At 42.4% G+C, this 19203-nt stretch overlaps 1 long non-coding RNA gene across 2 annotated transcripts; it reads left to right on the top strand.

Moving 5' to 3' along the window:
- The first annotated feature begins 7140 nt into the window (after positions 1-7140).
- LOC310851850 lies at positions 7141-15380 on the top strand. Of its 2 annotated transcripts, none has more exons than XR_014567880.1 (3): positions 7141-7302; positions 10781-10924; positions 15127-15380. It is a non-coding gene; the product is annotated as an uncharacterized lncRNA (long non-coding RNA). The 2 variants fall into 2 exon arrangements; XR_014567881.1 differs by lacking the exon at positions 10781-10924 and adding an exon at positions 7997-8085.
- The last annotated feature ends 3823 nt before the right edge of the window (positions 15381-19203 follow it).

Here is a 19203-nt window from a genome sequence, read left to right as displayed (position 1 = left end):
GATTTACCTTACCTAAAAAACCAGAGGCCTTCCTTCTGGGCATGGTGGACCAGAGAGTGCTTAAGAAGGACAGAACCTTTTTCATGTATGCTACCACAGCAAAATTGCAAAATATTGGAAGACACAAGATTTACCCACGCTGGAGGAATGGCAATCGCAGTTGATGGACTATATGGAACTGGCTGAAATGACTGGCAGAATCCGAGACGTGGGAGAAGAAACAACTGAGGAGGACTGGGAAAAGTTTAAGGACTATTTGAAAAAACATTATAAGCTGTATGAATGTTAAAAAATGCACCTTTCAGGAAATTCTAGCTTCAGCAAATGTAAGTTAATGAAATGAAAATTAAGACACAAGAATTCAGAGGTAAAATAATGAAATAACTTTATTGTGTTTAATATAAAACATATAAGAATTGAGCTACAGTAAAATTGAAAATAGGGAACATGATAAAATGGAAGTTACAATAAGTTTTGAAATAAGTTAACAAATTGCTGATGCTTTATAAGACAGAGAACGCAGGGTTCGGAGGATGTGGGGAAGTCCTATAGAATAGATGGAAAAAGAATATGGAAACTTGTTATTTATACCCTATCTTCTTATAACCACTCTTTATTCTTTTTTCTGTATTTCTAAAAAGCAATAAAAAATGTTTAAAAAAATAAATAAACTCCTCCTTGATTTTTAACCACAGAATATCTAGGTCTTTAATTTCTTCTTGTCGGGATGTCTTTCTTTCAGCAGGGGTCCACCCCACCTTTTTCCCGTTTTCCCCCGACATTATATCCCTACTTTCACGCTTTGTATTTTGCAGCTAAGTCTCTCCATTAAAGGGCTCACAATCTCTTTCTCCTTCTTCTTTTCTTTTCCGGAAAAAAATATTTTATTTTATTTTATTTTATTTTTTATTTTATTTTTTATTTTTATTTTTATTTTTTATTTTTTATTTTTTATTTTTTATTTTTTAAATTCTGAAGCCCTTGTATAGAAATTATAGAGCTATACTCCTCCACCACATCCAAAAATATCTAGAATCTTATAGGATATCTCAGTCCAATATCTGGACTCAATCGGCGGATATGACTTCTAGACCTAATTCAGTACACTTTCAAATTACTCATCAGTCCTTTTTAAACCAGAAAACAAATAATCCTATCTCACAAAGCTAAGCGAAGATAAGGAAGAATGCAAGAAATAAATATTTTCAAAAGGCAGTAAGGTAGTGAACCCAACCGTAAAGAAGATTAACCCACAATAAGTATGTCTAAATAATGAGGATATTAACCCCACAATAAAAATTCCCTCTTCGATACGGAGTAGTTAGCTGGGCTAAATCAAGTCAGCAGTCTTTTTAAAGTACGCAGAAGAAGATTCAAAAGTGTTACCCAGATTATTTCACAAAAGTTGCTCTGACCAGACCAGCGTATCCCTAAATTCTTCAGCCACTTGACGGCCTAATCCAACATATAGAGAGGTAATGCGGTCCGCACCACTTAGCGTTCATAAAGACGAGAAGAAAAAGTCACCTTTATTCGGCAACCTTCTTACTTTTTTCTTAATTGTTGTAGAAATGTCCAACACATTCAAAAGGAGTAGGTGGTAAATTTAATTAAGCCTATTGTGATGAGAATCAGCTCTGGTTGGTTAGAAACACAGCTCCCCCTATAATATAGGAGTCCAGTACTCAAGTTTACTTTCAAGTTCTATTCCAACACCAGAGGGGTTACAGGGCTGATCGCTACAGTTATTGAATAGCTGAAAAAGGAAATGGTATCACGCAACGGAGTGAAAAAAGAGAAAGGGAGGACACCAGAAAGAAAAAGTTGTAGGGGATTATAAATCTCCTTAGAGTGGTTTTACGTTCCCCGCTGTGTTTTAGCTCACTGTGTTTCAGTTTCAAAGGCGTCTGTGATAAAGTTCTCCCTTCTGTCTCTTTATATTTCTTCCTTTCAACGCCGCTTTCAGTAAACTCCCCGACCACTGAGCTCGATTGATATTTGCAACTGTATCCCACAGCAAAAGAAACAAAGTATGTGGCCGGGGAAGTAAAATACAAATTCAAGCAGGCATCTTCTTTGCTACTTTGTGATTAATAATTTGTTTGCCTTAACAAAGTTGCCATAGCGTTCAGTACTCACTCAGTCAGGCCGATAGGCAGCTACTTCCTTTTTTTTAATATGCATGCGATTCTGTGACCCGCACCATTTTTTACTCTCCACCGGATAGATTCCTTGCCGAGATCTTAAAACATCCAGGGCTCTCCTCGCTTAAACTCCAATTTTTAAAGATGTTTTGAGTCACCACACGCTGGAGAATCCGTTTTTATCTTGTGGAGGTTCATCGCCTTTCTCAGCAGAAGCTAGAGGCATCACAACACGGAGTCGGTGCTCTCCCATTTTGCGCTCGCGGTCCCATCCCGAGTTTCTTCCATAAGAAAAAAACCCGAAAAGACAGTGAAACCGCTCCCACGCTGCCGGGAAGCCTATCCCCCAGGGGTCTCCCGCCTAGGATTTTTTGGGGGCGAAGTGCCTTTGTGACACCCCCAAGCCTCCGTGTTGTTCAGAAAACCCTTTCTCGCTGTCCGCGACCCAAACCGGAAGTCCTCGGAAAGCAATATTGATGAAGATGGGCCCCTGTCCCATAACAAAAAATGGATATTTTCCAAATTTTAAACATAGGTGTCAAATTGATCTCATGAATGATTCTTACATGCTTTCTATACTTGCTCAATACACTTAATAAAATGATCCTGCTCTCTCTGTTCTGCATAAAAACTCACTTATTACTACCCAGGCACTCATGTGAAATTGTCTCTTTTTCTTTACTAGATGACAGTGCAATTCCTAACAAGCATTTCCACGGCTGTGCATCACCAAAATTTTGTGGATTGGCCAAGAATTCAACGTATATTGATTTCCTTTCAGGCACTGTAATCCAAGCCCGATGCTGTGCAGCTCTGCCTTCTTCAGAGCAGCTCAACTTTGAAGGGTAGCTAGGAGAGAACAATGTCTTCTTCCTTTTGGATCCCACTGTTTGTTGCAACAGTGGAGGTGCAGGTTGCTTGCCTGGTGGTGGGAGAGGAAGAGTAACTACAATTCATAGGACTCCTATTTGGCTTTTAGTGGAGGGTTAATGGGATGCAAGGGATAGAGACGCTAAAGCAGGAATGTGGGTCTTGGCAGCTCTGTCTCATGATCATATGATACAGGGGTTAAATTTATCTTTGTTGAAAATCAAAATAAATTGATGTGGCAAATAAAAAACGTGTTCTGTTTCTGTATTCATCAAATTAAGAATATTTGTTAGCTGCAGTGGCAAAGGGCAGTGTTTTTAAAAGGAAGAAATGGCTAATGATTCGTTATTTTATTAATTTATGAAATGTGTATACCACTCCATATCTCAAAGAAATCTCTGAGTGGCCTACAGTACAATATCATAAGGACATCACAATTTTTTTTTTAAAAAAAAGATAAAAAGTTCCCCACCCAATTAATCAAGAGGAAACATTGAAGAAAGCTCTAAAATGCAGTCCACTGTTTGCATTTCTAGCTGTCTGGCAGAACTCTGGAGAGCCAGCGAGAGATTCTACATTCTGCTCCCAGAGCACCAAACCATATGTCAACAAGAACCCCAGAAAACAAGGCATAATAGCCCCCTCCCACCTGGGATCTCCACCAACTACTTTAAAGAGTGCTGGAGGCTGGGCACCATGTGTGGCATAACCCTCCCACTGAAAATGTAAAAGCAATTTTAAAAAGGCACTCCCACAAATCTCAAAGCCACATACTCTTTCTTGTCCCACACACATTTTATATTTCCATTTCTGGCAGTCCCTTATTCTCTGGCCAACCATCTCTTTGCACTGCTAACCCAGTCCTCATCATCAATATAGCTCCTGGGAATGGAGCACTTCATGGTCTCATTAAGGAAAAACAAACAAAAATGTGACTCCTTGGACTGCCTGGTAATTAGCCCTACTAGGAAGGCTCCATATGATGGTTTGAGGCCTATCCAAAACAGGCACTATAGCAAATATGGGAGGATCATAGAATTGTAGAGTTGCAAAGGACCTCAAGGTTTGTCTAGACCACCCCCTGTACAGATGTCACAGCATACCCTCCAACATTCCTCAGATGACAATGGGGACATATTCTTCATCAGTATTACAGAATCCAAAAACTGTAGAGTTGGATGAGAACCCAGCGATCATTTAGTCCAAGCCCCTGCAATGCAGGAATCTTTAGCTCAACATGGGGTTCGCACCCACAAACCAGTCTCACACTCTGCCAAGTGAGCTATCCCACTGCTTGAGCATTTCCTCCTGGTCTAGTATGAAAGTTATTAGAGGAAACACACAAAACTGCAGTATTTTAAGTGCAGAAATCTTATAATTTCTGTATTGCAATTAGGGAAGCATGAGGGGGAAAAGAAAGCCCCAGATTAATAAATGCAACTAAATGCTTGTGTGTGTGTGTTTGTGTTTGTATACGAACACCTAAAAAAATAAATGCAACTTTATAATAACAAACATTATAAAAACAAAGGTTAAAATACATACATACATACATACCCTCCAACATTTCTCCAGTGTAAGCAGGGACATCCTATTCTGTTGTTGCTGTTAATAACAATAATAATAATAATAATAATAATAATAATAATAATAATAATAATAATAATACCCCACCCATTATTTATACCCCACCCTCTCTGGGTGGCTTCCAACATATGTAAAAACATAATAAAACATTAAACATTTTAAAAAACCTTCCCCAAACTGCAAACTTAATCAGACTATCAAAGATGAAGTATGAGGTCATAGGTGAAAATGAAGAGAAGAGAGGAGTAGATCTTTGTTTTTTTATTAATGTTATTATTCTTATTTAAAGCCTTCAGCAACTTAATACCTGCCCCCTATGGATTAAAGAAATAGAAGGATTATAAGTGAGGTCTATTAGAGGAAAGCTGGAAGTTTGTGGGGAGGTAAAACTTCATGTGTGATGTGGCGTGAGGCTCACAAGGAAAGGAATTATATATAAAACTGATGATGTCACCACACCAGTATAGAAATATATTATGTGACCATAAGAGAAGTCTAGAACTTGTGGCCACCCAAGAAAATGGAATGTTGGAAGATTCAGGACAAATACAGGAAGATGATTTTCAAAGCATGGGATGTTAAACTATGGAGACCACATAATTAAACATGTAAACTTGGCTGGATCCAGGATTGTAAACAATTTCTAGCACCACAACATGACTTGGAAGATAAATACCACCAACTATAAAAAACATATTTCAACAAAAGCAACAAAGCACCCTAAGAATAACTTCTGGCAGTTCCCTCCTACCTATGCTGTTGGGGGCAGTATGGCTCTGAATGTCTTTTGTGGGAGCTAGTAGAGTGGGGAGAGTGGTCTTGCTCTCAGGTCCTGCTTTCAGGCTGCGCACAGGTATCTGGTTGGCCACTGTGGAAACAGTTTTCTTGCCTCAAAGTGGTGATCACCCAGTGTATGTGCTGAAGATTGGTTCCATAATGTATCTGCTGAAGAAGTGTGCTTTCATAATTTTATCTCATTTGAGCCAACTGCTCATGTGGCTGAGTGAGGGAAGCCAAAAGCAAGAACAGGTGAAACTTCTGTATGTTTTCATTATTATTAATATTATTAATTATTTCTTCACTTCGAAAGGAAGTTGGCATTGTGGCAGAGAAAGGGTCAAACTCACCACTAATCACCTCTCTGTTGCTTTTTGAAATCAAAATGTTGACCACTGGTGCTTTGGGAGCCCCTTTCTACAGGAAATGAATATTAATTTGCTGTATTTTAATCATAAGGGCTATTTAAGGATTGCTGGTTTTTTTTAAAAAAAGATTATAATTGAAAATGAGGATTTTAAAAAATGCTGGAACCCCCAGAAGGAATGTGATGTTTGAGCAAAGGAAGAAGTGGTTCCAGCTGCTTTGAAGAAGAAAGTTGGTTAGTCACTTATTTATTTATTTATTTGACCTCTCTCTCTCTTAAATTTTAATTGTGTTATGTTAAACTGTTCATATATATGCTCATGGAATCTGAATTGTCAATCTTAGACCAGGAACAAGGTCTTGAGGTCATAGTGGATAGAAATACATAAAGATGCCTGCTCAGCATACAGCAGTTGTGAAAAAGGCAAATTCCATTGGAATCTAAGATGTGTGGTCCATCATAACATTATAAAAAACTTAGCTAAATAAAAGTACAAATTATCATTAGCACAAATTAAACAGTTTTATATTTTTAAGGGTGATCAGAATGTGCCTGCAGCCTATAGTGAGAACACAGTTTCACATCTGCTTTAAAGGATGCCTTTATGGATATCATATTTTAATAGCAAAGTTGGCATCCAGGAATCCTTTGGTGATAGATCTTAGGAGTTCTAAAGTTTCTGGCAATATGTGATGAGCTAGGTCAGCAACTCTTAGATTCTAGGAGCTGGGTCAGGACTTCTAAATACTGGCAAAAAAATCATTTTCGTACAGACTGGGGGATTTAGGTAGTTAGCAGGGGCTGGGGGTTGAAATATTACCCCTGTTGTTTTGAAGCCTGGGCTTGAGGAGTGGTATAGAGTTGGTTGAAAGGGGTTTCTTCAGGACCTCCTCGCCCATTTTTGCTGTGGCTAGGCAACAGTTTTGATATTTATTGATAAGTAGTTTCATATAGTGGTTTGTGTCCTAAGCCCAGGAGTAGAGAGAGATCAGATTCAAAACTCCCCACTCAACCAGAAAGCTCATGTTAAGTATCGTTTAGTGGTTGGCTCCTGAGGGTTCATTTTGCAAGTGTGCTTCTGTTTTGTAGTGACTGAGGCAGAGGGGAATCGTTTATATTTGCGAATTCTTCTCCAGCTTGAGGATTCTTGTTAGAAGGGTGCAGTTTCTGAGCATGGCTCCAGGTAAAAGCAAGGGTACAGGAGGCCATAAGGCCAAGCAAAAGCTCCTGCACCGCAGAAGAAGCAGGCACAGCGAACCCTGCCAACCCCCTCTGAGGAGGAGGAAAAGCCAGACTGGAGGGCTATATTGATGTGCCTTGAGGACTTGGAAAGGCAGAAATCAACATCTGTCACAGCTGCAGCTTCCACGTTGGCAACAGCAGTGGGAAGTGCCCTGCAGCTGGCCACAGCAGGAATAGAAAAGCCTAACCAGGGTGTTGTTGATTTAATTTTAGCATGTCTGGATGCCTTGCAGGCAGGTATCGGTTTTGCTTCAGAGGAAGTGCCAGCTGTGGAAGTCACACAGGAGTCGGTCATGGCTGCTGATACTGCTACAGGTGAGGCATTTTCTTCCCTGCTAAGGGATTGGGCAGGGAGCACCGCCAATTGCCAATGGGGTTGTCAGGGTTGGAGTTTGGCCCAATTGCCTTTGTCCACCTTTGTGGTGGCTGAGACTTCCTCAGGATCCCCCCTTATATAGGGCGATCTGGAATCTTGTTGGCTGCCTTGGTGGGCAGACTTTAATCAGGTATGGAGGTTGGGGGATGAATCTGACTAATCACGTGGTCTGCAGAGATAACTGAGATATCCTCCCTTCATCCATTAGCATCCACCAGTAGCCAGTCAGCCCTGTTCTTTGGAAATATTAGTTTTGATTTATATAGTTGACCGGGGCGGGGACGTGGCAAGCCTATGATGAAGCTTTTCGTAAGTGTGCGGCTATTGAGCCTACATTGCAATGGGAGAAAAAGTTGTCTGACCGATGGCTCCATTGTATGTGTCATGCACTTACCATATAGATAGAACTGACAACAGGCACTTACTGCCTAGGCAAGCCTATGCCTGCCATGAGTTCATTTTGCAGAGATAGAGGGAAGCTGTGTGTCGGTGTGCATACAGCTTCCAATGCACCACTATACATAGATCCTGAGACCAATAAAATTTTATCCAACTGAAAATAGAGATTCCATTTCCCCAACATGGAAGAACTCATGTATGTGTCATTGAACATTTCTTTTTCTTTACTCTCAGCAGTGGGAAAACTATTTTGTGCTAGAGTGAGATCAATTCATTCTCCACTTCAAGGATGTAATATCACAGGAGGCAGTTGCTTTGAACATGTGACTAATACCAATTTCAGTGAGTATGAAGCCTTTCTGTCTGATTAAACCTGAGTTTGTGGGTTTTCATTTGATCTCTGGGGTATTTAGGGGTGACCACAGAATACTGATCTCACACAATGTCAAGGAACTCAACTTTTTCCCAGAATAAAATATTAGTAGAATAAAAACGGTATAAAAATCTGTTTAAAATGTACCAATAATTACAGTAAAAACAGCATGGTCTCAGCCCTTTCATTAAAACAGTCATTCCCCCAAATCCTGTCTGGACAAGAATGTCTTCAGCTGCTGGCAAAAGCACAGCAAGGATGGGCTAAATCTCTCTTCTCTAGGGAGAGACTTCAGGAGTCCAGGAGTAGCCACTGAGATGGCCCAGCATGCATATTAAAATCACGCAGGACTACCAAACTCAAAACCATCTCCCAACTCTCTCCTTTCAGAACCTGTCTCCAAGGAGCTGCTGCCAACAGCAACTGAAGCCACAGAAATCTTTTTCCTATTGGAAAATTAAACAGAGTCATAACTCCATTTCCCCATAGAAGGCTGCATACAAAAATGGTTCTTATTGTGACATAGCCAGAAAGAAGTGAGATCAAGAGAGTGGGAAAACCGTCTTATTCTCCTGTCTCTCAGAAATGTAGTACATAGTAAAAAGCAGCTTCTTGAGTCAGGCCACTGGATAGGCTAGCTGGATATGGGTGCCATTTTGTGTGTGCAGAAGAACAAGTCCATGGACATTGGAATCTTGTCCCATTAGACTTCTGGGTTGGCGCCATCGCCGAATGGCGGACTCCCTCCGAGCTCCGGAGGGAGCCTGCTTGGCAGGGGCTGGGTCCTACCGCGCCGGCGACGCGGGGACCCTCAAAAACCATGGGCGCTGAAACCCATGGACATGGTGACTCGGCTGGCACCTTTTGCGCTCCCCCCCAGGCCCGTGAAGGAGCCTTTTTAAAGGCTACGGAACGGGTGACGGGGGGGGTGGTGCTTTGAGTCCTCCGCTTCCCCTGCCGAGCGAAGCCGCATGCCATTCGACGGAGAGCGCTGACTTCTTCTATTGAAAATCTGGACCTAAAAGAATAACTCGTGAGTAATTGGAACCTGGACTAAAAAGGGGGACAAATTTTTTAAAAATTCGGAGCGAGCGGGGGAGGCGCAAAAAGGAAGTCAGCCCCCCCCCCCCTGTTGTAGAGGAGTTAAAGCAAAGGATTTGACATCTAAGATCGAGTGCAACCCTATTTTTACAAAGATATTAATTTCGCGACGGAAAACTATAAGACTGAGCTGGAGGAGAAAAGTGGAATTGATTTAAAAGTAACCGCCCCCCCCCCCCGGAACCCTGGGAGCGTTTTGTGAGAGCGCCGGGAGAAGACAAAGAGAGGTTTTGACAGCTGTCAAAGAGCTGTCAAAGCAGAAGAACAAAATGAGAACTTTGTTACAAGGACTTTGCCGGTTACATTTGTTATAAATTGGATACAAATTGTTTAAAACAAGGAATAACAAGCTATTTGGACTGATTGGGGAGATCTGGAAGGGAACTGAGTTATTGCAACCCACCTAGAGGAGCCGAGGGATATTACAAGTTGTTGACATGGAATTTGAATAGAACTTTCTATCTCCTGGGAAACTGCAGAAATGGAACACTATTTTGACTACAGAGGCTGACATACTAAAGAAGACAATAGACTTATCTATTGAAAAATGGAAGGGACTTGGCATTATGTTTCGTTCCTGAATAACAGAGCCTCTGCAGCTGAATTTGAAGCTTTTGGAATTAGAACATTTGTGCAGGAAAACAGGGAAGAAAAAAAAAAGAATAGGAGAGAGATCAACAAGAACAATAAGAATAACAAGAATTGGATAAAGTTGAAAGAAGGAACATTTGGGACATCCAGACCTGAAAGGTTTAAAGAAATAAAATTGGAGTTTTTACTCCTAATGTATAAAAATCTGGATGGAAAAAATGGGCCTTTTTGAGACAGACTCCTTCCAAGATTGGACATTCGAAATTAAAGATGACTGGTAAAGGACTATGGCTTAAATAAATTGTGGGAGCTCCAGGAAGACATCAGATGTTGATAAATTTTGGGAACGCAACCGGGAAAAGGGGGAGGGAAATTTGGAATCCAAAGGGTGTTAAACTACATTTTATTTCATTATATTTTAATCTGTAATGTATGTTAAAGGGGGGAACGCGTGGAAGGGAACAGGTCGATTTTAGGAGATGGGAAAATATTTTTAAATTGGGTCAATGACAATAAGTTCAAAATTTGGGATAAGAAATTGCTGAATTTATAAGTAAGAATTGGAATACAAGAGGGGGAGGGGAGGGGAAGTCCTGGAAAGATGTTATGGAAAACAAGATTTTAAATTTGGATGTTTTGTTTTTTATTTGGTTGTAATTGGAAACTTTTAATAAATATTATTTAAAAAAATAATAATTAAAAAAAGGAATCTTGTCCCATTAAAGCGCATTTTTTTAAAGTAACTATTCTGGTATAGTCACATAATTTTGCAGAAGAATTTATGCCATGTTTATAAAGTGATTCTTGAAGAAACTACTTTAAAGATAAGCTTGCTAAATTTAGTGCTTGCCAGGCTGTTCTCTTAAATCACCTAGAAGCATTATATAAATTTGAGTACAAAGAGGAATGGAATTATTGCTGATCTAGCCTTTGCTTCCTATTTTCTCTCACAGATGGCTCTGAAAACACCAGAAGAGTAATGGGATGTGTTAAAAATTGCCCCTCAAATTACAGCTTCACTACAGAACAAGGTCAATACATGAGGAGTTTCACAAAGTGCTGTCAAACGCATTTTTGCAACGAGTTTAGCATTACAGGTAAGTGCATATATCTGCATATATCTCAGAGCATAAATAGCATGGAGGTTTCCGCTTTCTTCCTTGTTGCCCTTAGACAAACAATACTGTTCCAGTCCAAGATTCGTTTCCCTAGTTTTTATGGGAAATGCTTAGAATCAGCATCACCATCTGTGTCTCAAATACGTAAATAGAGGGATGGGGGGAGAGATATGAGAGCCCATGTCTTTGCTCCCAGAAAGCCTTGTTGGATCTAGAAGTCATCTTGCTTGAGCAGAACTGCAGAAGTAGTAAGTAAAAGCAGCTGTTGCTGCTGGAGGCCTTCCAGCTAGAGAACTACAAAAGGCACACTGCAGAGTGAATGAGAGTTAGGACTGTGATGAGAGTGCCCTCTCTTTATTTGCATCTTACACGGGTTGAATTCTTGGGAGGTATTCCTTGGTGAGAGGAGGAAGTACCAAGGACAAGATCTGCTTAGCTCCACCTATACTGGATTGCTGCCAGGAACATCTGTGTGACTGATAGCTGGCAATTTGTATTGCTATTTTATATGGTATTTTAGTATTATTATCCACTGAGCAGGAACTTTTGAAAGAGTCAGTTATCCTGAAAGGGCTGTCCTGCTGCTGTTTTTGGAGCACCAACATTCTTCAGCTAATTCCCTGCAAAACACTTACCTTGGAAGGCATGTTGCCTCAAGCTTGAGTGATGCTTTGTTTTGTTATACTAGCCAAAAAATCCCTTACTTTGGGACATTTTCTTAATATAGATGGTGTCACCATGTATATATTGTAATCTATCTGATTGTAAATTAAGACATAATTCAGTAGTGATATAAAGGTATTGCAATCATATTATTAGCCTACCGTGTTGTTTTGGAATGTCAGAGAGAACGATAAAAGGCACACTGCAGAGTGAATGAGAGTTGGGACTGTAATGAGAGTGCCTTCAGACAAGTTTTTTTTATTTGCATCTTACACGGGTTGAATTGTTTGAGGATATTCCTTGATGGGAGGAAAAAGTACCAGGGACCAGGTCTGCATAGCTCCACCTATCCTCAGGTGAGAGTCTGGAGTGGGAAACAGCAACATGGGAGGGAGCCAGATTGCTGCCAGGAACATCTGTGGCTATTTGTATTGCTACTGCTATGGGAGCCAGTGTGGTGTAGTGGTTAAGAGCGGCAGTCACATAATCTGGGGAACCGGGTTCGTGTCTCCGCTCCTCCACATGCAGCTGCTGGGTGACCTTGGGCCAGTCACACTTCTGTGAAGTCTCTCAGCCCCACTCACCTCACAGAGTGTTTGTTGTGGGGGAGGAAGGGAAAGGAGGTTGTTAGCCGCTTTGAGACTCCTGAAGGGGAGTGAAAGGCGGGATATCAAATCCAAACTCTTCTTCTTCTTCTTCTTCTTCTTCTTCTTCTTCTTCTTCTTCTTCTTCTTCTTCTTCTTCTTCTTCTTCTATTTTAGATGGCTCGGTAAGTGAACAGTTTCTTTCTCTCCTTGGTTTCTGCAGTACATTCTGTTGAGTGGAAGGAGTGACTGGCAATCATTGTTTGGTGATTGAGTGAGAGATTGTGGAGTGAGTGGGTGGATGATGTGTTGTTTGCAATTGTGGAGTAGAATGGGATGAGTAATACGGAATGGGAAGCAGATACTTCATATTTGTGAAGATGAGCAGCAGAATTTGAATGTGGTGCATATTATTTTGTGAGTTGGGAGATGCCTTGGCAAGAGGATCACTGAAAACGGGAGGCATCCTTGAATTGAAATATACTTCAAGATGTGCTGCTATGTTTTTGTTTTTTGACATTTTATTGCTTTATTGCACTATAGAGTTGTTTTGTTCGAAAGTGAATTTTAGTTAAGTTTAGTTTCTCATTTTCTCATATATACAGTATACACCCACCCACACACCACTGTTTTAGTATTAATATATTATTGTTGGAAACTGGCCCCCTCGGGAAAGGCTAACTCCTCTTCCCAGGTGTGTTGGGGGCTTTTGCTGGTGACCTACCCTGGCTGACATAAGACCAGGGAGATCTTGATAGGTGACACCTCCCTGATGAAAAGGTGCACACCCCCTTCCCCCTTGCATAGCAGCAGGAGAAAGAAGACAGTCAGAAAGTAGTCTATTTCATTTCTACTTTATTCCCGACTGTACACTGTACAAAAGCATGTCTTCTCACTCAGAAGTCTCCGAGCAACTGACTCAGACTTCACGGACACAAACAACAGGAAGGTCTCATGTTACACTCAGAACATAACCCTGAGAAGTGCCTGGGACATTCTGTCCCACGCTTAGTCCCATCGTGTGATGTAAACATCGAGCTGCTTGTTCGCAGCTGCAGAGCACTCATATCCCAACATCCTCCCCCATATGATTCGAAGCAAGCAGCGAACAAAGCTTGATCCAGAGAAGAACACAAACAGTTGTTATACATGTAATAATCCCCTGTTGTTTCAGTTCCACCTTTGGAATTACCTGCCACTGGTTCCACCAGTGTAACCCTCTGGTTGTCTGTTTTCCAAGGAATGAGAGCTTCTGCATTGCCTTGGCTAGGGAATGTAGTGTTACATTTTGCAACTCCCCAGTGTGTCTTTGTCTCTGACTTAGACATACCTTGAACCTGGCTTGAGTTGTTAACTATAGTAACACATGCAACAGCTGAGTTAGCAAACTCTTGAGAGTACCTTTTGGGTGGTATGCCCTTTGTGACTCTCTCAGACCTGCGAATGAGGTGCAGATCCTCTCCGCTGACTGGTTCATCCTCGGGACTTTTGGGAGAACCACGCCCAACAGTAAACAGTGGTTCCGTCAATTCTAGTTCATCCTTAACCTGTGAAGGACTAGACTTTGTGTATGAACCCCTCTCAGTGACTGTGTCAGCAGAACTCTCCGAGCTCTCTGTGTCACTCTCAGTATCAGAATACTCATCTGTATTGACACCAGTGGGAACCTCTCTCTCCTGTCTTGCAATGCTCTCTAGAAACTTTGTGAGTATCACCTGACCAGATTCGGACAAAATTACTCTGTAGAAACCCTTTTCATAACCCACAAAAATGCCTTTGGCATTCTTGACCTCTTGTGGTGTGTCCACATTCACATGAGATCCAAAAACCTTTAAGTGTTTACCGAAGGTTTTCTCTGGAACAGCTTCTCAAATGGAGAACTTTCCATACCTTTTGAAACCTTTCTTAACCACATGTAACAAAAAGAGCTTAAAGACTCAGCCCAGAACTCTTGTGGCAAATGTGAATTAAGCAATTGTGCTTCCATGCCTTTCTGCAACTCTGTGTTCACCTTTACACACAAACTCTTGTTCCATGAAGCTTCAGAGACAGCAATCTTATGCTCTATCTCTTGTTTCTCAAGGAAGTCTTGGAAATCCTGTGAAAGAAAAATCGGCTTTTCATCTGTGAAAGATATTCAACATTCATATAGAAACAAACACCTAGGCTTGCTCATTCCGTCATTTGTTGATTCAGAACTTTATATTAGCCTTAATCACAAACAGTATGCAACCTAGCAAAGAAGTAAATAACATATGTTAACAATATTATATGCATAAATTATTCTTTCACAGTAAGAATACATAATCCATGATGGAACATGGTACATAATAAGCAATGCACACAAAAAAATAGCAGTTGCAAATTAGTCTAAGTGACAAGCCAAGAATGGTGTAGTGGTTAAGAGCGGTAGTCACGTAATCTGGGGAACCGGGTTCGCGTCTCTGCTCCTCCACATGCAGCTGCTGGGTGACCTTGGGCCAGTCACACTTCTTTGAAGTCTCTCAGCCCCACTCACCTCACAGAGTGTTTGTTGTGGGGGAGGAAGGGAAAGGAGAATGTTAGCCGCTTTGAGACTCCTTAAAGGGAGTGAAAGGCGGGATATCAAATCCAAACTCTTCTTCTTCTTCTTCATAGCTGGCCCCCTTAAAAATATTCCTACTTGCCTATTCATCTCAGGTCAATCTATGAAACACAATACAAATTTAGTAACAGAGTGGGTGGAGTCTCTCTGGCATTTCTTTGCATAACAGCAACTAAAAATGCTCCCTTTTGATAGCCCACCTGCCAGCACCTCTCTCTCTTATCACATCACTAATTCTGGAAACAGAATGCAGTAAAGATGCTGCAACACTTTTACAGGACTAGAGCACTGAGGCCTAGGAATCATTCTCAGCTGGAACTATATGTTGACTTTAATGGTGCTTTTTGCAGATCCACGTCGTCGGTTAAATGGTCTGACATGTCCAATCCTTGGTCCTTCTGGCCCAGTAGTTTCTGAGCGTCCAAAGCCCATCAGGTGTTATGTAGATGAGACTCGGTGCCTTGAGTTTGTTCTTGTTCGTGGTAAGTAGCATTGCCATCCAATGAGTGGGAGAGAAGAGAAAGGGTGGGGGGCTAGCTATTTCTCTCTGTTTTTGACCTCCTAACAAAAAAATGGACTATGTTTGTATTGGTGGAGACAAGTTTTCTTCTTCTTTTCTTCAGCTGATTCCCTGGTGGCCCGCTGGAATGCGGAGTTAACCAGGGCTATTGACTGTTTGGCTCCGAAGCGCCCTCTCCGATTGCATGGAGCCCGGAGAGCCCCGTGGTTTTCCACGGATCTGAGGGCAATGAAACAATCGTTGAGACGGCTAGAGCGCCGGTGGCGGATAACTCATTCCGAATCTGACCAGACACAGGTTAGAGCTCAACGTCGAGCCTACCAAGTGGCGATATCGACGGCGAAGAAGAATTTCTTCACTGCCTCTATTGCATCTGCAGAAAACAGCAGCAGGAGACTTTTTCAGGTGGTTTACAATTTAGCGGAACCACCTGTAACATCAGGGCCCAGTACGGGCCACATATTCTCCTGCAATGATTTTGCAAAGTTTTTTGCAGATAAAATCGCTCAGATTCGGGAAGAAGTAGACTCCACCGTGGGAGCAGGGCCAGGGCGGGAGAGTGCTAGAGTTCTGTCTAGTCAAGTTGAGTGGGATCAATTACAATCTGTTACCTCCGAGGATGTGGACAGGCTGCTTGGACAAGTGAAACCAACCACCTGTCTCCTGGATCCTTGCCCATCCTGGCTTATAAAAGCTAGCCGGGAAGGACTGGGCGATGGGCTTCGTGGGGTGGTGAATGCTTCCCTCCGTGAGGGAGCCTTCCCAGACCCACTGAAAGAAGCGGTTATTAAACCGCTTCTTAAAAAACCATCTTTAGATGCGGCCACAATGGCCAACTATCGCCCAGTCTCAAATCTTCCATTCTTGGGCAAGGTGTAGAGCGAGCGGTTGCCGAACAACTCCAGGCACGCCTGGAAGAAGCGGACCATTTGGATCCCTTCCAGTCGGGATTCAGGCCTCATCATGGGACTGAAACTGCCTTGGTCGCACTGGTTGATGATCTCCGGCAGGCTAGGGACAAAGGTGAGAGCTGTTTCCTAGTTCTGCTGAATCTCTCAGCGGCGTTTGATACCATCGACCATAACATCCTTCTGGACCGTCAAACACACAAAGCTGGGGGCACTGTCCTACAGTGGTTCCACTCCTTCCTCCTGGGCCATGTTCAGAAAGTGGTGGTGGGGGATGAGTGTTCAGACCCCTGGACTCTCACTTGTGGGGTGCCTCAGGGTTCTTTCCTCTCCCCCATGCTTTTCAACATTTACATGCAGCCGCTGGGAGAGATCATCAGGAGGTTTGGGCTGGGTGTTCATCAGTATGCAGATGATACCCAGCTCTACCTCTCTTTTAAATCAGAACCAGTGAGGGCAGTGAAGGTCCTGTGTGAGTGTCTGGAGGCGGTTGGAGGATGGATGGCGGCTAACAGATTGAGGTTGAATCCTGACAAGACAGAAGTACTGTTTCTGGGGGACAGGAGGCGGGCAGGTGTGGAGGATTCCCTGGTCCTGAATGGGGTAACTGTGCCCCTGAAGGACCAGGTGCGCAGCCTGGGAGTCATTTTGGACTCACAGCTGTCCATGGAGGCACAGGTCAAATCTGTGTCCAGGGCAGCTGTTTACCAGCTCCATCTGGTACGTAGGCTGAGACCCTATCTGCCTGCGGACTGTCTCGCCAGAGTGGTGCATGCTCTGGTTATCTCCCGCTTGGACTACTGCAATGCACTCTACGTGGGGCTACCTTTGAAGGTGACTCGGAAACTACAACTAATCCAGAATGCGGCAGCTAGACTGGTGACTGGGAGTGGCCGCCGAGACCATATAACACCGGTCTTGAAAGACCTACATTGGCTCCCAGTATGTTTCCAAGCACAATTCAAAGTGTTGGTGCTGACCTTTAAAGCCCTAAACGGCCTCGGTCCAGTATACCTGAAGGAGCGTCTCCACCCCCATCATTCTGCCCGGACGCTGAGGTCCAGCGCCGAGGGCCTTCTGGTGGTTCCCTCATTGCAAGAAGCAAAGCTACAGGGAACCAGGCAGAGGGCCTTCTCGGTAGTGGCGCCCACCCTGTGGAACGCCCTTCCAGCAGAAGTCAAAGCGATAAACAACTACCTGACATTCAGAAGACATCTTAAGGCAGCCCTGTTCAGGGAAGTTTTTAACGTGTGATATTTTACTGTATTTTTGGTTTTTATGGAAGCCGCCCAGAGTGGCTGGGGAGGCCCAGCCAGATGGGCGGGGTATAAATAATAAATTATTATTATTATTATTATTATATAAAGCAAGATGCTGTGAAAGTGTGCGTTCCAGAGAGCAGCTCAACATTGAGGGGTAGTTAGAGGGGAACTACATCTTCTTTTTTTTCGACCCCACTGTTTCTTGCAGCTGTGGAAGTGGAGGTTGCTTTCCTGGTGGTGAGAATATTGAGCGACTGCCATTCAAAGGACTCCTGAGTCCTCTATTTGGCTTATAGTGCTGGGTAAATGGGTTTAGGCGATAGAGAATCTGAAGTAGTAATGTCTAGCTTTGGGACTCTTTTTCATATGTTATAGGTATTAAATTCCCCTTAAAATAAATTGGTGTTGCAAATGAAAACAGTGTGCTGTGCCTTTATTAATCAAATTAAGAGTATTTGGCAAAATTGGTGGCAAAGGGAATTGCTTTTAGAAGGAGCAAATAGGTAATTATTAGTTACTGCATTGCTTTAAGAAAGGTACTGGTCAATACCAATCCATATTCATAGAAATTTCTGAGTGGTTTACAATATTTTAAAGATACCACAAGAAGTTCAAACACACAAAGAATAATAATAATAATAATAATAATAATAATAATAATAATAATAATAATAATAATAATTTATTATTTTTACCCCGCCCATCTGGCTGCGTTTCCCCAGCCACTCTGGGCGGCTTCCATAGAAACAAAAAATACACTAAAATATCACACATTCAAAACTTCCCTGAACAGGGCTGCCTTAAGATGTCTTCTGAATGTCAGGTAGTTGTTCATCACTTTGACATCTAATGGGAGGTCGTTCCACAGGGCGGGCGCCACTACCGAGAAGGCGAAGTGCAATACTTTACAATTCTCCCTGTTAAAATTCATCTTGTTTGTTTTGGCCCAGTTCTCTAATTTGTCAAGGTCGTTTTGAAGTGTGATCCTGTCCTCTGGGGTGTTAGCCACCCCTTCCAGTTTGGTGTCATCTGCAAATTTGATCACTCTTCTCCGGGATGAAGAGGAACCTTTAGGTTCGGTCAGTCAAGACCGCATTTTACCAGCTTCTTTACAAGAATATCATGGGGCACCTTGTCAAATGCCTTGCTGAAATCAAGGTAGGCTACATCCACTGTGTTCCCTTCATCTACCAGGCTTGTAATTCTGTCAAAAAATGAGATCGGGTTAGTCTGACATGACTTATTTTTCAGAAATCCATGCTGACTATTGGTGATCACAGCATTCCTTTCTAGGTGCTCACAGACTGTTTGCTTACAGATCTGCTCCAGAATCTTCCCTGGTATTGATGTCAGACTGACTGGGCGGTAATTATTTGGGTCCTCTCTTTCCCCCTTTTTGAAAATAGGGACAACATTTGCCCTCCTCCAGTCTGCCGGGACTTCGCCTGTTCTCCAGGAATTCTCAAAGATGACTGCCAGTGGTTCTGAAATCATATCTGCCAGTTCTTTTAATACTCTTGGATGCAGTTCATCTGGCCCTGGAGACTTGAATACATCTAGACTAGCCAAGTATTCTTGTACTATCTCCTTAGTTATTCTGGGCTGTATTTCCTCTGCTGAATCATTTGCTCCAAATTCTTCAGGTTGGGCATTGTTTTCTTTATCGGAGAAGACTGAGGCAAAGAAGGCATTGAGGAGTTCAGCCCTTTCTGTGTCCCCTGTTTGCATTTCACCATC

Source organism: Podarcis gaigeae (assembly GCF_964106915.1).
Source record: "Podarcis gaigeae genome assembly, chromosome: 8".
Taxonomy (NCBI): Eukaryota; Metazoa; Chordata; class Lepidosauria; order Squamata; family Lacertidae; genus Podarcis; species Podarcis gaigeae.
The sequence above is the reverse complement of the archived record's forward strand: the minus strand, read 5'-3'. Positions and strand labels throughout refer to the sequence as shown.